The sequence below is a fragment of the Pan paniscus genome, chromosome 2 (assembly GCF_029289425.2).
Source record: "Pan paniscus chromosome 2, NHGRI_mPanPan1-v2.0_pri, whole genome shotgun sequence".
Lineage (NCBI taxonomy): Eukaryota > Metazoa > Chordata > Mammalia > Primates > Hominidae > Pan > Pan paniscus.
Genome location: NC_085926.1, coordinates 11,148,932 through 11,163,517, shown reverse-complemented (window position 1 = coordinate 11,163,517; position 14,586 = coordinate 11,148,932). Strand labels below are relative to the sequence as shown.

The window sequence follows — 14,586 nt, the reverse complement described above, 5'->3', positions numbered from 1 at the left end:
TGAGAAGGTGGGAGCATATGTGGGCAGTGATGAGGATACACAAGATGTGTCTGGGGAAGGGCTGGTTGCCCAGTGTGGAGGGGCCAGGATGCAGAGAGCCTATGGGTCCTGCTTAGGGCCAAGATGCAGATCACCATAGTCCTGACCTCACAAGGTTGTTTAGGGGAGCAAACGAAACGACAAATATAAAGTTCTCAGCACAAAGCCCAATACACAGGAGACGCTCAGTACACACCATTATTCCCTTACTCCGTGTTAGGTGATGCCAAGAAAACTCGGGAGGGCAATATTACAAACTAATAAGCACAGAAGCTGAGATCAGCTCCAAATTGCAGTGTTTTCAAAGTAACATTTAGTGCACAGATAGACACACAGCTCTGTGTCTGGGATGAAAGGAAGTAAAATGCATTCATCAGAAAAATGCTTGATTCCGGAGAGACGTTTCTCCTAGTGACCAATGCAGAGAAAGCCCTCTGTATTCAGAACTGGCACAGTGAGATCACCGTAACGATTCTTGGCACTGATGGGGCAACCCGGCCCAATGTCAGTTCCAAACCTTGAATGTTCAAATCCCTGAAACTTCCTCAAAGTTTGTGCTTCGATCTACAGAGCTAATTGCTCATTTGCTTTTTCTTCTCTTCTTGCGTGTGTGTGTGTTTTTCCTGTAACAGAGGAAAAAAACCCCCTAAATCTCTGGGTATTGGGGAGCACTTAATATCAGAAACTCAAGGATTAGTTTTGGGACTTATTCCTGTTATCCAGCCTGGAACTCAGGAAAAAGGATATATGCCCAGTACCTAGAAATAGGCACTTTTGATATGTATAGGTGGAGGGAATTAATGGATGATTGCAATGTGAGATACCAAGCAGAGAATGAGAAGGATTACAAAGTGCTGGGCTATTGCCCCAAATGTTTCAGGCAGCAAGCATCATACCTTGAGGGGCTTTGCAGCACAGTGAAGGAGTCAAGGATCTCCATTTCAACCTTGTTACTTATGAGCTGTGTGAGCTTATGCGAGTCACTTAGCCTCTCTGAGACTGTCTTAGCACTGTGCTTTCTCATATGAGAATGTCACATTCTGCTTTGTTGTTACTGGCCTAGCAGCTGTCTTCTTTACTCTGTCACCTGTAAGGGCAGCAGCCGTGTCTGTCCCAGCATCCCCACTGCACAGCAGGCACACGATCACCATGAACAGACTCCAACTCCTGTTTTACCTTCCTGCACCTTGCTGCTGGGACCCTTCCCTGTTGGGTGTGGCAAGCAGTTCAAGTTCATTCAGTTCAGCACCAAGAAATTCAGCGAGAACTTTTTCTTTGGCGGGTCACTGCTCAATATTCCTGCGTCTGCATCTGACCGAGGAGTGAACTGCACTGCTGTTTCTGTTTCCAGCTTGATTCAAGGACTCAATAAAGGAAGCAGGGTTGACAGAATGGGTTCCATTGAATTGGAGAAGCTATAAATTTTCTATTCCCACAAGAACTGGAGTAACTTCTATTAATATCCAGTTATCAGAATGCACAACACCATCTACATCTGTAGCCCTACGTGGCAGAGAAAAAGTAGGCATGGAGGAGGAAATAGCTTATCTTTGTGTGCAAGATTTTTAGAAAAACAAAACAAAACAAAACAAAACACCATCAATTCCCATCTCTCAAGGAGTTTCCAGGCTGGTGGTAGAAACAGGTAAACCAGGTATTTATTTTACATCCTGATGAATGCACAGTGTCATGGAAGCATCTAAACCAGCCTGGGGGATAAGGATTTAAATGAAAGAAGCAACACTGTCCCTCAATCCATCCCTTCGTTCTTCACGCCCACCCCATCACATCTCCTTTCCCTTCTTTACACAGAACACTCCTTTGGCCCCTACCCACCTTGAGCATCTTAATTACTTCCTGTTAACCTCCCTGTCGCTCTCTAAGGCATGGCCAGCCCGGGCCGTGTGCTCTTTCTGGAGCATCCCTTTCTACCTCTATGCCTTGGCTCAGGCCATCCCCTATACCTGGCTGTTCTCCCTCCATGTCTTTACCCATCGATCCCTTATGTTTCAAAGTCCTGCTCACTCATTCATTCATTCATTCATTCAACAAGTATCTCCAGAGAGTGCACTATGTTCCTTGCACATCGATGGGTACCAGGGATATGGAGGGAAATCAGTTACAGCCTATGTCCTCAAGCTGCTCACAGCCACGGGGGGACCGATGGTGACAATAAGGACATGTATGGAAGATGTGAGTCTGGGGGTGTTGTAAGGCCAGAGAAGGATCCTAATCCAGCCTTAGGGGTGGGGGGTATTCAGGGAAGACTTCCTGGAAGAGAATACCTCTGAGTCCTGAAGAATGAGGTGAAAAGAGAGAGAGGTGTATATAAATACATGAGAACACATATAATCATAGGCATCGATGTGACCTATGATTATATGTGTTCACATGTACTTATATGCTAATGTAATAACTAGTGTTTATTGGATGCTACTAGGAGCAGCACTGGACTAGCACATTTGACATATTAACCTTATAGGGGTGAGGCCTCACAACCTTATAGGGGAGAGGACTATTATCATTCCCATTTCACAGATGAGGAAGCTGAGGCACAGAGAAATTCAGAACTTGCTCCTGGCCATACAGTGACTAAGTGGTAGAGCTCGGGTTCAAACGCATTGCAGCCTCCAAGCCCATGTTTTGACCACTGTGCCCTGCCTTCTGAGGCTGGCCAGGTCATTCTGCCACTTGCTCTTGTCCAATGCATTTATCAGGGACATCTTTCCAGATGGTAAAATTCAGGTTTCCTTCTATTTAATGGCTGCAGAGGATGTCACTGGATTTTAAGCAGGAAAGTGAAATGGTCAGATATGTCCCTCGGAAAGGGACCTCTGGGGATAGGAGGGGGCTGCCTGGAGGTAGAGAAGTCTGTGTTGGGTGTGCAGAAGGAGGAGGAGGCCTACGTTGAGGCTGGGATGGGGTGATGCACAGTGGGGAGGAGCTCGGGAAACACGCGGTGCAGCGGGATGCAGCAGTGACCACCTCTAAGGTGATCAGAAGGGCAAGAAGGCAGTGGGGGAGGCTGTCTCAGGATCTCCTTCCCAACTAGACCTCTTCCAGGTCTGCACATTTTAATTCCCCCTAAGCATGCTCCAGCTAGCACTTCCAATTCAGAGCAAGTGAGCAGCAGCTTCAGCTCCACTAAGATGTGCAGATGTGGTGGTGCCTGTGGAATTCTTAATTCTTTGAATAATCTTTGCCTAGGAGGGTCACGTCTATTTCACAAAAAACAAAACAAAACAAAACCAAACCAAACCAAACCCAAGAATAACCACAAATTACCCAAGACACTGCTTTAACCCTGCCTCCTAGTAACAGCTCATTCAGCCTCACCACACATAGCCACCTGTCCAGTCCTAAGCATGGACTCCACACCAGTCTCAATCTGTCTGTTTCTCTCCTTGGCCACTGCCAGTCCAAGGGGCTGTCCTCTCCCATCTGGATGACAGCAATAGCCTTGTTACTGGTCTCCCCAGTTACACTGTAGCATAAGTTACTCCATGTCTCTAGCCTCAGTTGTCTCATCTATAAAATGGGCACATGAATGTGCATCTCGTAGAGCTGTTGAGGACTGGGTGACATCACAAATGGAAAGCCCTGGAGTGCTTTCTCAACAGACAGTAGTTCTTTTCATCAGTCATCAGGACAGGAAGGTCAGAAAGGTCAGGGACTATTTCTCCCATACCCTGCTGGTCCAGATAATAGCAGGTGCTAGGGACCTCTGGATCACCCCAACCCCCTTACCCGCACTCCCCCACCAAGGAGAGGAAAATGCTTCTTGCCCATTCGTCATATATCCTGCCACTCGATGGGAGCATCATCACCTTATAACCCAGGGCTCTCCCCAGCTCCTCAATGGCTCCTGCCCTGGTTCCTTGCATGGTGACCGTATCTATGAGTGAATCTGAGAGATGAAATAGGTAAGTAAGTATAACTCAGTCCCTTCTTTTGGGAGCCAGCGTGCCTGCGGGGAGCATGCGTCCTTTCCACTCTCTCCAGGAAGGACAGGGAGGGGCCACCTCCTGCAGAGCCCAGCACTGCCTGTATCTGAATGGGCAACTCAGCCCATCCTGGCCTTCAGCATTTGCGAGCCCACACGCTCCACTGTCACTCTGATTAGTAATAACCATGACATTTTGTTCTCCAGCTGCCTTGTCTTGCCTTTTGTCTTCATTCTCGATTGGTACAGAGCTCAGGCTGGGCAGAGGAGTGCTATTTATCGGCCCTTCCCACCGCCCCCTACAGGAGAGACCAGTGGGAGAAAACTCCATCTTGAGTTCCTGGCTTGTTAATGGAGGTTTTCAAGGCTTGGTGAAACCTGCTGCTGTGAGAATCAATCAATAAACAACTGAAAAATATTTATTGAGCTCCTGATACAACAGGGAAAATAACTTATCCTTGCCCAGTGTTTCTTACCACTTTCAAGATGCCTGGAAAGCCGTTCCATTCAAAGGTTTGTGAGCACCATGAAGTGCCAGGCGCTCTGTTATGAATGCAGACCCTACCAGAGGCCCATGTTAGGCTCATCAGGGTGGCCCCGCCACTCAAGTAGTCAGACACCAAGGACAGAGGAAAGAAAACCAGGCTTCCCATATGAGCCTGGGATCAACAATCACGTCCACAGACTCTCCAGACCACAGGTGTGGGCTGGTGGTGGAATTGTGCCTCACCGGGGCCGAGGGCAAGGGGCAGCAGGATGTACTTATTTAATGATGATTAGTGATTCTCTCCAGGAACAAAGAAAAGCTAGCAAGTAAATAAAAGGAACACTCTTGAAAGAGCAAACCAAGTGAAAATTGCCTGGAAAAGTTTGAAAGAAATGAAAAAAGAAGGGAAAGCAGATGCCTTTGTTAGCTATTAAAATACAACCTATACAAACAATCATCAAACCAGCATGGCACAGATCTCCGGTCCTCGTCCTGTGCTCTGTGCCCCTGAACCACATCAAAGGCTCTCTTGCTGTCCACCCACTTCTGATTGGGTTTGGCCACAGGCAGGGCAGGAGGAGAATGACATTTAGTGTTTATTCCCTTCTCTTGGGTTTGGCCACAGGCAGGGCAGGAGGAGAATGACATTGAGTGTTTATTCCCTTCTCTTGCTCCTCCAAACTTGGAGGCAGAAACAACTCTCCTCTTCCCATTGATACTCTAGGGTACTGCACTATCCCATGTTAGCTCACCAGACCAAAAGGTCTATACAAGGTAATAGGCTCTTTATCAAAACCTTTCTCAATCACCCAGTTGGGATGTGCCCTCTGTTTTTTGCCATGGCCCTGTCTGATAGTTATTAGAATTGGCAGATGGTTCAACAGATCAGAACAGACAGTTCAGAAAGAGATCTACTGTCAATGACTGGGTTTCCAGGTTACGTGCCCTGAGGCCCAAGATACAGAACTGTGCAAATGGTGTTCCCTGGAGTTGAGTGTGATTTGGTGGCTCTGCCTCCAAAGATATATTGCAATTTAGTGCTGCTGCAGGTGACGTAGGAAAGAAAGGTGGGGAAGAAAGGAAGAAAGATTTAATAAACAGGAAGGGGAACAGGATGAGGACCATTGGTTAAGTATGTGAGAAGGAAAATTAATTTAGACTTTTATCTTTCTTCAAAACCCAAATAGGTTACAGAGCGATAATTTAGTCTAAAATATGAAACCATTAAACTAACGACAGTGAGAAACCTTGTTTTCCTATCTGAATAATTGGAATAACAGTAACTACCTCATAGCATTGTTAAGGGAGTTAAGAGAGATAATTCAAGTTAGGACAGTGCCTGGCACTTTATTAAAAAGAGGACTGAGGCAAGATTCCAGCCGAGAAAATTGCTCAAATCTAGTTATCCTGGGGGTAGGGAAAAGGTGAATTGGCAGAAAGGGGCATGGCCCTGAGGTCATAATATGGAGATTCCACAAAAACTGATAACATGACAGAGAAGGAGAGCCTGGCCTAAAAACTGGCACAGGAATGGTCAATGGAATCTGACTGTCCCTCAATCTGTGGCCACCAGGAAATAACAATATACAGGTATACTGTCTGAAGCAGCTGCAATTGTAGAAGCAGATGGAGACTTCAGCAGATATTAAGGTTTCACCCTAGGCTGAGTCCCCTTCATCTGGATGTCTGGTTAGAAGAACTCTCATCCAGAGTCCAAGGCTGGGCTCTCCCCATGGTACTCAGGACAGACAGGTTCGCAGTCTCTGTTTACTTCCACCAGAGGCAGGCTGAGCCTCTGATTGGTAGCAAGTTCCTCCTTCAAAACTGGCTTTCCTCCCTACCCTCCACGTTAGCATCCATCCACTGGGGGCCTCACTGGTGAGTTGCATTGAACACTCAAGGAAGAACAACGCCCATCTTGTGCAATCTCTTCCAGAGAACAGAAAAGTGGGACTCTTGCCCACATCATTTTGTGAGGCCAGCATAACCTTGATACCAAAGCCTGAAAAGTAAGCATGAGAAACGAAATCACTGGTGAACAGCACTCATGAACTCATGATTTTAAAATCCTAAACAAAAGGGTTTGTAAATATAAGCTGGAAATAAAGATGCTACAGGATGACTCAAATTGGGTTTATTCCAGAAATGCAGAAGTCGATGTCATGCATCATGTTAACGGATTGAAAAAGAAACATCATGTGACCATCTGGGCAGATGCAGAACAAGCATCTGTTAAAACTCTATTTCCATTTATAACTAAAAAGAAAAGAAACACTCAGCAAACTGGGAATAGAAAGGAACTTCTTTAATCTGATAGAGAGTATCTACCAAAAACCTAGAGTAAACATGATACCTCATTATCAAATGTGGACAGCTCTCCCATAAGAGCTGTAAAAGGCTAGATGTCCACTGTCTTTTTGTTTTGTTTTTTTGAGACAGAGTCTCACTCTGTCACCCAGGTTGGAGTGCAGTGGTGCAATCTCGGCTCACTGCAACCTCTGCCTCCCAGGTTCAAGCAATTCTCCTGCCTCAGCCCCCCAAGTAGCTGGGACTACAGGCATGCACCACCATGCCTGGCTAATTTTTGTAGTTTTAGTGGAGATGAGGTTTTGCCATGTTGGCCAGGCTGGTCTCAAACTCCCGACCTCAGGTGATCCACCCACCTCGGCCTCCCAAAGTGCTGGGATTACAGGTGTGAGTCACCGTGCCTGGCCATTCTTCAATTCATTATTGTACTAAGGTCTTAGAAGGGTAGTAAGGCAAGAATAAAAAGGAAAGAATACAAGGATTAGAGAGGAAGAAACAAAACTGTTATTTGTACCTCTTACAATTGTATACGGTGTTTTCAAAAGAATCTACAAATACATTTTTTTGAATTAGTAAGACAGTTTAACAAGATTTCTGGATACAAAATCAATATGCAAAAGCCAAGCATATTTCTCCAACAAGTAACCAACAGAACACGAATTTTTCTATCAAAAATGTATAATAGCATACAAATTATCAAATAATAGAAATATATATAACAAAAGATATAAAAAAACACAAAATGAAAATTAGGAAGCCATGTCACGAGATATTAAAGATGCTAAAAATATCCTAAATAAGTAGAGAGATACCATGTTCATGGAAGACTAAACACTACACCTTCCACTCTCTAGAGGGCAATGGAAAGCTCAGTGTAATAGCTGCTATTTAGAAATCAGAGCAACCTGGATTTATATTCCAATTTCTGCTGCTTCTAAACTCTGTAACTTATTTCACCAACCCCTCTGAACCTGTTTCTTCTCTTATAAAACATGGATAATAATTTCTGCCTACTTGTTAGAAGTCAATGGATAAGAAAGCACTTTGCAGAGTGCTGTATAAATACAGGAGATTCTTACAACTAGTATTTTTGTCCCTTGTTGGTCCAAGGGTGGGAAAAAAGTTAAATGTCCCAGACTAAGCCAACTTGCTTGCTTATGCCCATCTATTTATCATCAAGGGCATTGCTGAATGTTTATTCTGTTCATAACATTTCTTCATTCAGACCTCACAGCAACCTGTAAGGTGGGTGCTATATTAGCCTCATTTTACAGATAAGAAAGCTGAGGCCCAATTAAGCAATTTGTCATTCACATATTCATCCATTCCATAGACATTCATGAATACCTTCTACGTGCTAGGAGCTGTGAATGTCTTGGTGAATAAAACAAATGTGCTGCCTGCTCTATTAGAGCTGATATTATGGTTGGAAAGACAGCCAGAAATCACACCTCAACGAATACACTGGCAGAACTAAGATTCAAACTCAGGTCTGTTGGACATTGGAGTCTGTGCTTTTAAGTACTCCCTGGGGGCAGCTTCCTCAACCTCTTCTGCTCATTCCTCTGTTGGGATGTGATAGTTTCTAACATGCATTCTGCTGGCAACAGCAAGTTTCAATGGCCCTTGCCATCCAAGCTGTTGCACAAATTGAGAGCTGTCAGCTTCGATCCTGGCCCATGTGATCCCCCTGCATTATCACTGGAGAATTACAGCAGTGAGGATGAATGCATAAAAGAGGCAAGGCATCCTGGCCCCCCCCCGACAGCATCAGCAGCATTGCTCCCGAAGAGTATGCGTCTTAGTCCTCTACAACCATTAATGGCAGAAGTGAGTCACTTATAAATGAGATATGGGAGCTTTATTATAATTACATCCCGAGATTCAGAAATGCTCAGCGTCACTGTGAAAGGGAGGGCAGCAGGTGACTGGGGCTTGAATGATCCTCTGCCAGGTACATCTTTCAGATAAAACATCTTGGATCAGGAGCAATTATAGCTAATTCCCAGCCTGAATGCTAATGAGAATTACTTACAATTGTATGTAATTCTTTGCAATTTATACCATCTGCTTTTTTCCTTCTTTTCTCCACATTTCCATCCTGACATTCATCCTGAGAAACAGATACTGGCAAATAGAACTAATGGCCATTTTGCAGATAAGGAAGCCGATGCCCAAGGTCTCTCGGTTCTAAGGGCAAGAGCTGGGGTTCCAACCCTAAGCTTTCTGTCCCTCTAGAAAACATCTGATTGAAAACTGTCCCAAATCCACGCTCGTCAGAACAAAGCCAGAGCACAAAGTTCAAGCTGCATTGTGTAGCAGCAATATCATCCACACTAGTGACACTCGTGGCAATGGCCAGCGTTTGCTGAGTGTCTAGCAGAGTATCAGAAGTTTATACAGGTCCACACTGAGACTTCAAGTCTCAGACTATTTAAAGCTTGAGACTGCAGTAAGACTTTGGGGCACACACTATATCTAACCAGACCTACTCTCACTTTACAGATGAGAAAACAAGAAGCCTGCAGAGGCTGGGCAATTTGCAGGTGGCAGAGAAAGGATACAGAGCTGGGATTGTTTGACCTTAATAGCAACAACAATAACAATGGACTCTTAACACTTTTAGGTATTACATGGCACCACTGAAGTGCTTTATGCACATGAACACACCTAATTCTCTTACCAACCCAGTGAAGAAGGTGTCAGGAATACCCCCATTCTAAAAATGGGGAAACCAAGGAACGGAGACGTGTAGCAACTTGACCAAGGCCACAAAACTCATAAGCAACAGTGCTGAGATGTGAACCCCAACAGGTGAGCTCCAGAATCCCACACTTTTGATGTCTTTGCTATGTGTTTTCTCTGCTAAGGAAAAGCCAGGCACTCCTTCATTGTGAAGAGGAAAGTGCCAACACAGAATTCTGAGAGAGTCGAAGAGGAGGAGGCTCATGTATAAGTCCCTCCTCCCTTGGACACTCAGCTGAGGGTCAGGAAGGACCACTCCCAGCCCAGCATTGGCCAAACCACTCTGGGGTGCAGGGTCTCTTGGCAGGCTGCTCCGGCCTCCACCCAGCCCTGAAATCATGGACAGGCAGCACCTGTCCATCTCCTGCCTCCACGGGATTCTCTGTCACATTTGAAAATGAAAACAATGCCAGGCATCCCCTGCCCTTCTCCGTAGATTCTCCCCACACCAGGAGAAATGCCTGAATCACACTCGGGGATTTACATGGGGTTGTCCGGGATTCCTGTGAGCAGTGGACCTGCTGCCTGGCTTTCCTCTATTCATCCTTTGCTGCTGCCAGACACAAGCAAAGAAGGAGCTAAGGTCCCATCTGCCACCTCAGTTTCATTCATAATCTAGAGGGAGTCAGGCAACATGGGTGTTCAAACCCCAATTCTGTCATGGACCAGCTGGGCAATCTCAAGCAAATTACTTAACCTCTCTGAGCCTCAGTGGACTATCTGTTCAATAATAGTACTTACCTTCCAAGAATGCTGTGATGGGATAATGCATAATGATGCTCTCATGTGTCCACCCTCCCTCTCTCCCAGTCTCTGCTGGTTTCTGGCTGCCTCCAAGACTCTTCCTATAAGACCCTCAATTCCCCTCTCCTTCATGCTCCAGGGACACACTCCGTCTGTGCTCCTGTCACAGGTTTCTTGGCCCCGCAATCATGAAATGAGTTATTCAGGCACCTTCCAGTCTGAAAACCTTGTTCACCAGGACTCCCAGCCTGCCTCGTCTTGTCTGCTCCAGGCTGAGGCGGGAGCCCTCTGCCGGAGGACAGCCACTCTGCCTGGAACATCTCTGCACTATCAGCTGCCAGGCAAGCGGACACCTCAGAGGGATCAGGGAATTAGGAGGGAAGAGGTGGGATCTTCATGGAGGACTGGGGGCTGGGGGTGGGGTAACAGAGCAGGAGACGTGACTTCCTTGAGGAGCTGCTGTACTCCAGCTCCTGCTCCTGGCTTCCTGGGCTCCTTCGAGAAAAACTGAGAGCAACTTCTAGAATCTGATCTCTGAAAGAGCAGCCCCGATGCTTTTCTGTCACCAGAATCCACTCCCTGGCCATAATATCCACTCATTTTCCCAAAGCATCCTCCTCTCTCGGTACAACGAGGAGGAGGTGATCCGCCTCTTGCTCCACACCCCCAGCTGCAGCCGAACTGCAGGGGAAGGGCGGGTGGTGGTCCGGACAGTTCCCACCCCCGACTCCAGGTGACGCTGAGCCTGGGGCTTACCTCAGTGTATTCAAGTGATTTGGATCAGGATGACTCCGAGCAAAACCCTGACTCTCTCCCCTTAACCAGCTGATGCTCCTGGGCACAACTTTCCCTCCCCGAGCCTCAGTTTCCTCCTCTGTAAAATGAGTATAACAATATTGCAACAGATAATGGATGCCCAAAGCCTGGCACAGTGAACGCACTCAACCAATGGGCTGGCACTACGGTTAGCAGCAAACTCAGACCCTGGGGAGGCTCAAAGAAAACGAGGCTCCCCCTCTGCTCGCCCGAGCTCAAAGACGGACGCTCAGGGCGCGCACCTTGCCGAAGCCCGGGGAAGCTAAAGGTGTCTGCGCGTCGAGTTCTGGGGCCACAATGTGGAGAGGGGAGCGGTGCCACCGAGCGAGCCGCCCTCCGCCACCTTCCCCGGGCCACCCGCGTCGCGAGGGTACCCAAGCGCGCTCATCTCAAGCCGGCGGCTCCGGGGTTCCCGGCCGCCCTGCCGGGATGCCCGGAACCCAGCCTGGCCAGCGCGCAGCCTCGCCCCGCCGCTGCGGCCCCGCTCCCGCCCAAGCCCGCGCCCCGCTGCGACTCACCGGCGCCGGCTCCGGGGAAAGTTTGGTGGCGCGTTGGCCGCGGCGGCCAGGCTGCTGGGTGTGCCGCGGGGGCGGCGGCGGGGGCGCCGGGGAGCGCTCGGGGAGGCGGGGCGCCGGAGGAGGAGCCGCTCCGAGGGGCCCACCCGCGAGCAGCGGGGAAGGCGGGGACCCGGGCCCCGCGGGCCTGCAGCGCCCCCGCACCCGGTTCCATGCGCCCAGGGCCGCCCCCGCGGAGAGAGGGGGCGCGAGGGGCGCGCCTCTCGCTCGGACACCCTCTCCCAGCTCGCGCCCCAGGTTTGGAGCTGCTCCCGCTGGGTACCCGGGCTCGGGCTCTGCGAGGCGGACTGCTCCTTGGGTTTGGAAGGAGGGGTGGCAGAAGGGTCAGAACCTTGGTGAGACAACTCCACCCCCACCCACGCACCTGCGGGCACACAAAACGACAGACAGAGATAAATCAAGACAAAGAGGCACAGATGGAAATAGAGATGAAACGATGTTTGGCAGAGTCAATCACAGATAGATTGAAAAAGACAAATAGTGATACCTGCGCCCCTCATTCCTGCTAGGGGCGCCAAAATCGAAAAAGGCAAAGTCAGACAGAGGTGGAACAAGATTGACAGTAGGAACCCTACCCCTAGAGGTTTCGGGGAACTAAAGAGACCCCAGGATCTACAACCTCACACCTCTCTTCTGTTTCTCCCTAGCCCGTCCTGATGAATGAGCCCACATTTCAAAATAGGATGTGTTTTAATTAGCAACCTGTGCCACCCCGAGCAGCAAGGGGAGGAGTGGGGTGGGGGTGAGGCCCCTCTGCAGGTCCCCGGGAACCTCTGTCCCTGGCTCTGGGAGCTTGAGGATTCTTCCTGGCTGCCTTCATTTCCAGAGCTGGGAGAGAGAGGTCGAGGTTTTTCTGCCTTCTCAGCGCCGGGAAAACTCCATTTGAACCTTTGAACAGTTATGGTTTCAGATTTTACCCCAGCACTTTCGAAGGGACCACCTAAGCTCACAGGGAGAGGAGGGTGTTTGAGGAGGTGGGACATGGTGGGTTGGGGTGTGGGGGTGGGGGTCAGAGGGGTATTTTAGCCTCCTCCCAGTAGCAGCAGTCCCACCAGCCCTGGTTGTGGACCACACAGAGCTGGGTCTGAGGCTCAGCTTCACAAGCTGTGTATGGTAGGTCCATGGTCCTTTTTCTTGGCCTCAGGGCCCATGTCGGTAACACAAGGGTTCATAAAGACAGGGGCCATTGTGCCAGATGCTCTTCTAAGTGCTACAGATGCTTACTCATTTAATCCTCACAACAATAATAGGTCCTAGTAGGTAGGAACTATTATTATCCCTATTTTACAGGTGAGAAAATGAAGTCACAGAGAGATTGAGTAACTTGCACAAGGTCACATGTAGGAGAACTGAGCATCCACCCTACTCAGCCTGGCCCCAAGGTCCAAGGTGCTGTTATAACTTCATCTCCGTGGGGCTGTTGGAAAGTTTCATGATGCCATTTCTATAAAGGGCTTAGTGCTCCATAAATGGTAGCTCAGAGATCACTGATCCCATCTGCAAGGTGGGGATTAAAGGACTTTGTGATGCCCAGTGATATGAGACTTTGGCCTTGAGATAATGGCAGGCCATGTCACTGTCCTGGGCATTATGGATTCGAGAAGTCAGGGATGTCCCATTTGTTTTTCTGGCCAGCCCTCTGCACATTAGCACAACCCGACAGCCAAGACACCCTGGATCCACGAAAGCCCTCTCCCACTCCCTGGTGATTCTCCAGGGCCTCCATATTTTACACTTTACCAGACTAATGCACCCTTTGGAACCGAGTTAGCACTCAGGATAGCAACTGTTATAAATTCTAAAGGAAATACATTTCCTCTCTCTATAGCTGTGGGGCTTAAGGGAGGTAAGGGGGGGATGGAGGTGGGAGGGGGGATGGAGGTGGGAGGGGGGATGGGGGCAGGGCAGGTGGGGAAAGCCTGGGAAATGGCTGCGTCCACACTTTCATCCCTCCTCTCTCCATTCTGCATTTCAGCAAAGGCTTGGTTATTTGGAATTCCTCCCCAAAGTTTCACTTCCTGGGCTAGTTTTAGGCCTGCTAAACCCATGGTGATCAGCACTTTTAGAAAAATCAGCATCTTAGAAACAACATGTTAGACATGATTTCAAGCCCCTGGTAAGCAGGGTGTGGGTTGTTTTGCTGTGGCATTTGGAACTGACAGATCAGGAGGTACCCCAGGCTGTATGAGGGGTTGGGGAGCAGAAGGGCACAATCAACTTACTAACAACATACAGGCTGCAGCAGAAAAGTAACAGCCCCATGCTTACTGCATACTGTGTGTCAGGCTTGATTTAAGAGCTTTACATAAATAATGCACCGATTCCTCACAATCCCATGAGGTAGGTACTGTTGTCATCCCGTTTTGCCAATGAGAAAACAAAGAGATGAAGGAGTTTGTTCAGAGTACACAGCTAGTAAGTCTTCCCAAGATCAGACAGGTGGGAAGCAGCTGAGCCAGATCTGGAGCCTGGAGCAGTCTGGACCCGCAGCCCCACTCCTACTTCTGTGCTTTGTGGAAGAAGCAGAAAAAAGGGACAACCTCAATGCCTGAGTAGAGACTGAAGGCAATGAGAAGAAATAAGTAGATTAAAAATACCTGCTCTGCCACTTACTAGCTCTGTGTTTACTTTGCTTCTCTGAGCCTCAGTTTCCTCATCTGTATGTAAAATAAGAATAGTAATGCCTATGTCACACCCAGAATTTTAGTGATGGGCTGGGCATGGTGGCTCGCCCCTGTAATCCCCAGGTAGGATTGGGGAGGCCAAGGTGGGAGGATCACTTGAGCTCAGGAGTTTGAGACTAGCCTGGGAAACACGGGGAGGAGACCTTGTCTCTACAAAAAATAAATAAATTAGCTGGGCATGGCGGTGTGTGCCTGTAGTCCCAGCTACTCAGGAGGCTCAGGAGGGAGGATTGCTTGAGCCCAGGG

At 48.3% G+C, this 14,586-nt stretch overlaps 1 protein-coding gene across 4 annotated transcripts in view; it reads right to left on the bottom strand.

Annotated features, from left to right (window-relative positions):
- HRH1 (histamine receptor H1) overlaps positions 1-14,586 on the bottom strand; it is a 125,284-nt gene that overhangs the window by 96,392 nt on the left and 14,306 nt on the right. The window contains exon 1 of one of the 4 annotated variants that reach the window (XM_034955794.4): positions 11,600-11,772. The exons of 1 other annotated variant lie outside the window; for it this stretch is intronic. The gene's annotated coding sequence lies outside the window, so the exon portion shown is untranslated. Of the gene's footprint in view, positions 1-10,262; positions 10,632-11,599; positions 11,773-14,586 lie in introns of those variants that run through there. 2 more of the 4 variants (XM_063602176.1, XM_014344153.5) reach the window with 2 other exon arrangements.